This window comes from Nannospalax galili, unplaced genomic scaffold (assembly GCF_000622305.1).
Source record: "Nannospalax galili isolate Female #2095 unplaced genomic scaffold, S.galili_v1.0 scaffold303, whole genome shotgun sequence".
In the NCBI taxonomy this organism is placed as follows: domain Eukaryota; kingdom Metazoa; phylum Chordata; class Mammalia; order Rodentia; family Spalacidae; genus Nannospalax; species Nannospalax galili.
In genome coordinates this window covers 2,833,067-2,840,960 of record NW_008349353.1, presented here as the reverse complement: position 1 = coordinate 2,840,960, position 7,894 = coordinate 2,833,067, and positions in this window count along the sequence as shown.

The window sequence follows — 7,894 nt, the reverse complement described above, 5'->3', positions numbered from 1 at the left end:
CTCTTCCGCTCTGGGCCCTGTTTAATTGAGTTGATACACATCCTGTGATAAATGCCATCATTGCCACAAGTTCACGTGTGCAAGCTTTCATTGGCCTGAAAGCCTCTGCTTCCCTGTGTTCATGAAACAGCCCTGGCTCTTACAAGCTTTCTACTCCCTCTTCTACAATGGTCCCTAAACTGTGGGTGGGTGGTGTTCAATAGAGGAGTCCCATCCAAGGATACATATTCTGCAGTCTCTTATTCTTTAAAACTTGGTTAGTTGTGGCCTCTGTGTGCACATACTCTGTTGTATAAGGAAGCTTTATTGGTAAGCACAGAGGGATGCATTAGTTTTCTCTCTACCCCTTATTCTATTATGTTCCATGAGCCGTAGGTATAAAGGTTCAACTGTAGATGTTTCACCGACTACTTGGCATCACTCAGGTGTATATTCTCTGTGTCTGAGTTGTGGAATTATATATTACCCTCCATCTGTTGTAAAAAGGAGCTTCTGTTTCATTTTGTTTTTCCATTGTTCCTGGAGGCAGGAGCTGAAGCATAGGAATGCTGCTTACTGGCTTGTTCCCCTGGCCCCTGCTCAACATGCTTTCTTACACAACATTGGCCTACCTGCTCAGGGGTAGCACCACACACAGTGGACTGAGCCCTCCCATATTACTCAATAATCAAGAAGATTCTCCACAGACATGGCCATAGGCTAATCCAGTGGAAGCAATTCACCAATTGAGACTCCCTCTACCAAGTGTGTCAAGTTAACAATAAAGCTATCCAGCACCATTGACCCCTTGTCAACTTGACACACAAACACATCACTATTAAACCATAACTTTTCCATTTCTTGTACCCAAGCTATGATGTTAGCAATATCACAACATAGATTGTACAACCTTAAAAGACCCACAGTCCTTAAAAAAATCCAAACATTTAAAAGTCCATAGTTTCTTTTAAAATCTCTTACCCATGGGGACCAAACAAGTACTGTCTTATTTAAAAGAAGAATTGGGCACATCTAAGCAAAACCTAAGTGCAGCAAAGTAGCTGAAGGCTAAACATCTGGGGTTCACTTACTATCTTCTGTGCTCCAAAGGGTTTTGGCAACTCCACTTGCCTGACTCTGCAGTCCACAGCATGCACATCTCATTTTGAAAATGTAGACCAGTTCCATTCCACACCTGCTGCTGTCCTTGGTGGTCACTCAATGGTCCCTGGCATTTCCAAAAAGCTGGGGTCTCCACTGAAACTGATGCTGCAACTTCATCAATTGCCTCTTCTGACCTCTCAGGGTGAAAAGCCTCAGATTCTCTCCATGACTCCTTCAATCCTGTATCTTCACTGCAACTGAGGCTGCACTTTCACCAGTGTCCTTTCCTGGCTTCTCAGGGTGTTAAGCCTAAGCTGCTCTCTGTGACCTCTTCACCCTTTCAACACCAGAACCATGCAAGAGACTCTTAGACATTACCAAATTCTGATTCCAGCTTGAAATGGCAGCTCAGACCCCCTTTGGACCATAGTTTCTATGTGCTGACCCTGAGGAAATATTTCCAAGAAGATCTTGCCACAGATATGCTGAGATCTTTTTTGTCACTTACAGCTGACTTTTCAGCCCTTGCTAACCAGCATCAATTGCCCCAGTAAAATAAAGGTTTCACTTCTGTGATTCTGACCTCTTTTTAATCACAGTTGATTCTTTAGCCCAACCTGACCAGAACCCATATAGTCTCAAATCAAAATAGCACACAAACAGCCTTGATAGTCTCTGCTTCCTTTTGAAGCATCACATCCAGGCCTCAATTGTCCACATTTCCTTCAGCATAACTGTTCCAAGCTCCACACAGCAAACTTTAAGCATTAAATGACTTTTCCAACTCAAAATTCCAAAAACTTCCACAGTCCTCCCTTAAACACCAAAGTCAGATCTGTCACAGAAATACACCACTCCTGGTACCAATTCCTGTTCTACTTTATTCTCCATTGCTGTGACAAAACATTCTGGAAAATACCAACTTTGGGAGGAAACAGGTTATTTGGCTTACATCTCTCAAGTCACAATTCATCAGGGAGCCCAAGGTAGGAACTCAGGGTAGGAACATGGAAGCAGGAACTGGAGCATGAGCCATGGAAAAGCACTGGTTACAGACTTGCTCCCCTGGCACATACTTAGCCTGCTTTCTTATACAACATAGGATCACCTGCCCAAGGGTGACACATCTCACAGTGGGCTGGGTCCACACATCACTCAAAAATCAAGAAAATACTCCACAAACATGGTCACAGACCAGTCCAGTGGAGGCAGTTCCCGAACTGAGGATCCCTCAACTAGGTGTGTCAAGTTGACATTAAAGCTATTCAGCACTAGTAAATAAGACCCTACTGCTGAAGACAGAACATGCTTTGGAAACAGGACTTAGAGCAATGGATCAGGAACTGCTCTGGAGGCCTTCTACCCAAAGTTTAATTATCATAATGGTACATGATAAAATACAATCTGTCAAAACGATTGTCCAATCCAGCCCTAAACCTAATAACCAGCATGGCAAACTACCTCTATTGGTTCAGTAGTGGCACTGTTATCTGGGGGCCAACCCAGAGTTATCTAATTGGAATTAAAATCTTTTCAATGGTAGTGAACTCATGAGTGGCACTGTAAACTCAGCCAAATACAAACGGCAGGAGAGAACATAGACCCTAGAGAAAATCCTATTTCTTTCACATCTATCGACAAATGAAATTTCTTACCATGTGCTAAATATGAATCCTTATAATTACAGACAAGCATACTGTATACCACTCAACATAACTTTTTTAAAACAGGAAATTCCAAGAATAAAGCAAATACACAGTGAGATATGTTTTCCTCTCAACATCTTACACAACTCTTTCTCTCCCCTTTAGTTTTTGGAATGACCCAAGAATGCCACAACCAGAGATAAGAACACATCTGAAACAACCTACGCTGTTCAGTCTTTCTCACAGAACAATATATTCTTTCTTATTTAAAATAGGTCAAGTAACTCTCAGTGTGCTGAATGGTGTGTTTCCAGAACCCCTTAGCTATACTGTGTCACTAAGCATGCAGAAGCACACTTTATATTCTAGGAAGTATTCTTGATCTTTGGTTGACCAGCTTACTGATCAGCTTCTCTTTATCTGTCTTGCCTATATCCAAGTAGTAAATACACTTTACTTGTGTAAGTAGTCTTCTCCATTAGACTCAAGTATTTGGCCAAAACCTTTTACAGTAAATCAGTCCAAGGGTTTAGGAATGGGCATTATATGACTTTATAAGAAATCACAGTGATATGGTGCCAACTTGATGGCATTCTACTGGGCAGAGTGAGTTATTAGCCAGCTTATCTGCTACAAATGGCAAAATGAAGTGATATTGAGTAACAATCGCCTTGCTTAGGAAACATGATTAATTCAGGACTCAGAATCCAAATTTATGTGCAAATATTATTAAATAGAAAAATAAAATGTTATTTGCATATATCTTTAATGTAAATTTAAGAGGCAAGTATATTTTTACTCAGTGTTCATTTAATTTGTAAAAGTTATTATCTCAACCTGTCACTAAAGCAACATTGTATTTCTTTTCACATTACCTGCCTAGACCACCTATAGTGTTTTAAAAGTATAATAAAATAAAACCATACAATTAAAAATATATCATCAGGAAATAAAATTCCAGAAGGAAATTAAGCAAACTTCATGAAGTAGACAGTGATTTACATTTATCACACTATAGCAAGTTCAGGAAAATCCATGTATACCATAGTTCAAGGATGTGACTATGAGAGGGAAGAGATTTCATGAAAGAATTTAGTCAATTGCAAGACACATTAGTGTGTGGTTTATTACATTTGAAATACACTTCATTTAGAAATTCTGTTAAATGTGTACACAATGAACCTCTTGGTGACAGCCTTCCTACTCTGCTTCTATGAGAGTCTACCCATGGTGACATCATATAGTAATACTCCTTCAGTGTCTGACATAGTTCAATTAGCATAATGTCATTCATTTCATCAAAAGTGGTAGTATTTCCTTACTAAATCTGACTTTTAAGAGGACTATACATAAGTGAAAATGAAAAAGTTACTTATAATTTCTGAACTTTGTGTTTGTGCATAGGTGTGTGTGTGTGTGTGTGTGTGTGTGTGTGTGTGTGTGTGTGTATACTATTAGAGATAGGTCCCGGGGTCATCTGCATGCTATGCAATCACTCCACACTGAGCCATAACTTCAGCTTACCCTGTTGCCCTTATATGTAAACTTGTTTCACTAGTTTTCTATTTAATTTTTTGTGAATTTGATACAATATATTTTTATCATATTTAGATTCCCACCAATATATTCAACTCCCACCCCTTCTTAGCTCCCTACCAATTTTCTGTAGTATAAATGCAAGTTTTTCTCCCCAAATGCCTTTTGGTGTGGGTTCATCCACTGGAGCCTGATCAACCTAATAAGAGTCTAAGCCTTAATGAGACTTTTTAACCCTTTACCAAGGGTTTCTTAACCACTTCCCCAAGTTTGTGTTGGGATTTTTTTCTGCTGTGAACTTATGTGAGACTTGAACTAGCTTCATGCTCTCATCATTCTTACAAGTTACTATGAGCAACTGACCAACTATCTGGAACACTGTTATTTCCTCACAGTCATGCAAGCTATTTCCTCATGGTCATCCATTTCTTCTGACTCTTCCAATCTTTCCAGGCCTTCTTCTGTAATGACCTCTGAATCTTGTGAGGCAGAGTTTTGATACAGTTGTCTTACTTATGGATAAGCAGTCTGCATCTCTTATTCTTTATATGATCGCCAGTTGTGGTGCTCTGTGTTAATCATCATCTCCTATATAAAGAATTTCCTGTAATAAGAGTTAAGAGAAAAAGTTATCAATGGATTATTCATTAGAAATCAGTATAACTCAATATCTATTTAACAGAAAATTTGTATTAGGCTTTCTTCTCCGGCTTGTAGGCTGTCTGCCTTCAGGCTCCTAGACTTGATTTCAGTGTCAGGTATGGGCCCCATCCTATGAAGTAGACCTTAAATTCAGTAAAAAGTAGATGGTTACTCCAATAATATTCTCACCACTATTGTACCAGTAGGCATATATTTCAGGCCAGTTGTTGTATCTCAAAGAATTCACAGCAGGGTAAGGTTCATGCTAAATATCCCCTTCAGGTAACTTTGTTGATGAATGTAGAATGAAGGTGTGGTCATATGCATAATGGGATATTACTTAGCTCTTAAAAAAGCCCAAAATTATGAAATTTTCAGGTAAATGAATGGAACTGAAAACAATAATCCTGAGGAGTGAGGTAACTCAGACTCCAAAAAACAAATGTCATGTGTTATCGTCTTAAAGTGGATGCTATCTTTGGAGTCTTAGATATGCATGTTTCAGGTTTTTGCTAGTTTTAACCTTATGCAAATTGAATGTTATAAATCTCAACCTAGAATGTTACACATGATGGAATATTTAAGTAATCATGTACATGTGTGCTTGTGCACATGTGTGTGTTTGTGTGTGTGTGTGTGTGTGTGTGTGTGTGTGTAAGCATTTTTGAGAATGCAGGCACAGGCAGAATTTTCTGAGATCAAGGCCAGTCTGTCTACATAGCAACTTCTAAGCTAGATGGCATTACTGTGGGACCCTGACTCCAAAACTCAAACCCAAAATTTATTTTATAGAACTTCATATAAAAGTACTGTTTCTATGTCATTTCCACCCATGCTTCCCTCTCCTCCCTCCAAATCCTCCTACACTCCCTTCTTCCTTCTCAATATTGATACCTTTCTTTATTATTGTTACACACATATGCACACAATATATCTAGATATACATATATACGTACACAGATAACCTCTCAAGTCATAAATATGTAGTTCATTTGTATCTGTTTTTATGGCTGAGCAATTGGAATTGGATCACCTATCAGGGAGCCCTTACCCAGAGAACGTTCTTTTGCCTCTCAGCAGCAATCAGTTGCCTGTAGCTCTTCATCTAGAGGTGGGACATTGTGAAATTTACCCCATCCATGTTTACAATCCAAATGGTGTTGTCATTATGAAAATCTTCTGTAAGTAACTATATTGTTGGGATTTCAGAATGTAGATTCCTTTTCATGTCTGGGAGACACTAACTAGCAGCAGGTATTTAAGTACAAAAGGAGATTTTCAGTTCCAAATTTCAGAACAATTTTTTAATCCATCATAACATTTTCTTCCCTACTGAACTTGAGCTTTCTCTAGTTTAGGATTGTTGATTATTTCATGCTGTTAGAGAATGTTTGCTACAATCCATGATCAGTAAGACCCGGGGAGAAAATGGAAAAGTGATGTCATTGGAGAAGCTGGTGGTCACCCACTGCCTTTCTCTGGTTAGACTTTACCTTCTCCTCTTTCAAAATAAAGCATTATCAATAGTGTTTCATATTTTTATAAATTCTGATAATAGAAATGTAGAGATTACATAAATAATGAAGTATAGAAATACGTAACAATATTACATAGTAACTGGCACTCTAGAACATTAGAGAATATATGAATAAGTCTCTTTTTATAGAGATTTGTATATTAATAAATAAATATTGAGATTGAGAAAACAGTCGATTATACATTCATGTAGATGTAATATAGTATAGCTAAAAACCAAGCTCTTTTTATTGCAAAAATCATTAATAATTGTTAAATTTAGCAATTTTAAATAATCATTAACAAAGACAGATAAAAACACACTATTAGAATGAGATATATATTAAAAAACTTCAAAATTATGAACAGTAAAGTGGTCAATAATAGTGCAACTTACAGTCTTTCTGATAACATGAGCTCACATAAATATTTCTCTAGAAGTCCATTTGCTATCTTATGAAGAAAACACAGCTGGTATTCTACAGTTTTTTTTTCTGAATACTATATTAATTTTTACAGAGAGATAATAAAACATACCAGTTGTACATCATAAGTGTCATTTGAAATATGAATTTTCACCTGTTTTCCACAGAAACATACACATTCTTCTAACTCTCTAGGAAATGGATAGAGTGGAGTGTTACAAAAAAGAGTCAAAAACGTTTTCAAACCTAATATATGTGAGAGGATCCTAATAACAAGGCAGTGGTGCTTTTGTGGCAAAATAATAGGATGCGTCATAAAAGTGGAAATAGAAATTCTCTCTCCCATGGAGGAAAGGTGGTGAGGTCATCATGTTATTTCTGTGGAATGGACATAAGGTGGAAAGTGTAACTGGACAAGTATAAAAACAGGGTTTGGGGGAAGCATCTGGCAGAGTCTGATAGCTATTATACCACAGATAAATGTATGAGTAATGAAGGAAACCAAATAGGCTCAGTTGAACAGAGCTGCTCCAGAAAGTTATAGTCTCCAATCCTGCTAATAATGTCCTGTAACAGTTCACTTGGGAATGGAACCATTCTGACTTAGTGATTAATGGAAACTCTTGCAACTCAAGATGGCAACCATTTTTAACCACAGATGAAACATGACTCAAAAGCTTTATAGCAGTCTTCAGTTTCCCTGATGATCATCTTCTACAAATAGTAAGAATTCCTCATCATGGCTCGGATAGATAAAAGAGACAGAAAAACAGGAGGTTATTAATTCTAATTTAGAAGTAAAGAGGAACATTTCTTAAAATACATAATAAATGTTTTAAATAGCTCAAATACTTGAGGAAGAATTATGAAGGCAGTCTGCTCAAATAATGGTGGCTACATTACTGACATTAGCAAGATGTGTTTTTTGGAGTTGAAATCTTACAGCAAGAATTTAGGGTTTAAATTTGGCTGATGTTGACAGTGAATAATTGTGTCTCTCATCCTTCCTGTTGACAAATGAATTGTATGAATCCAACCTTTCTATAT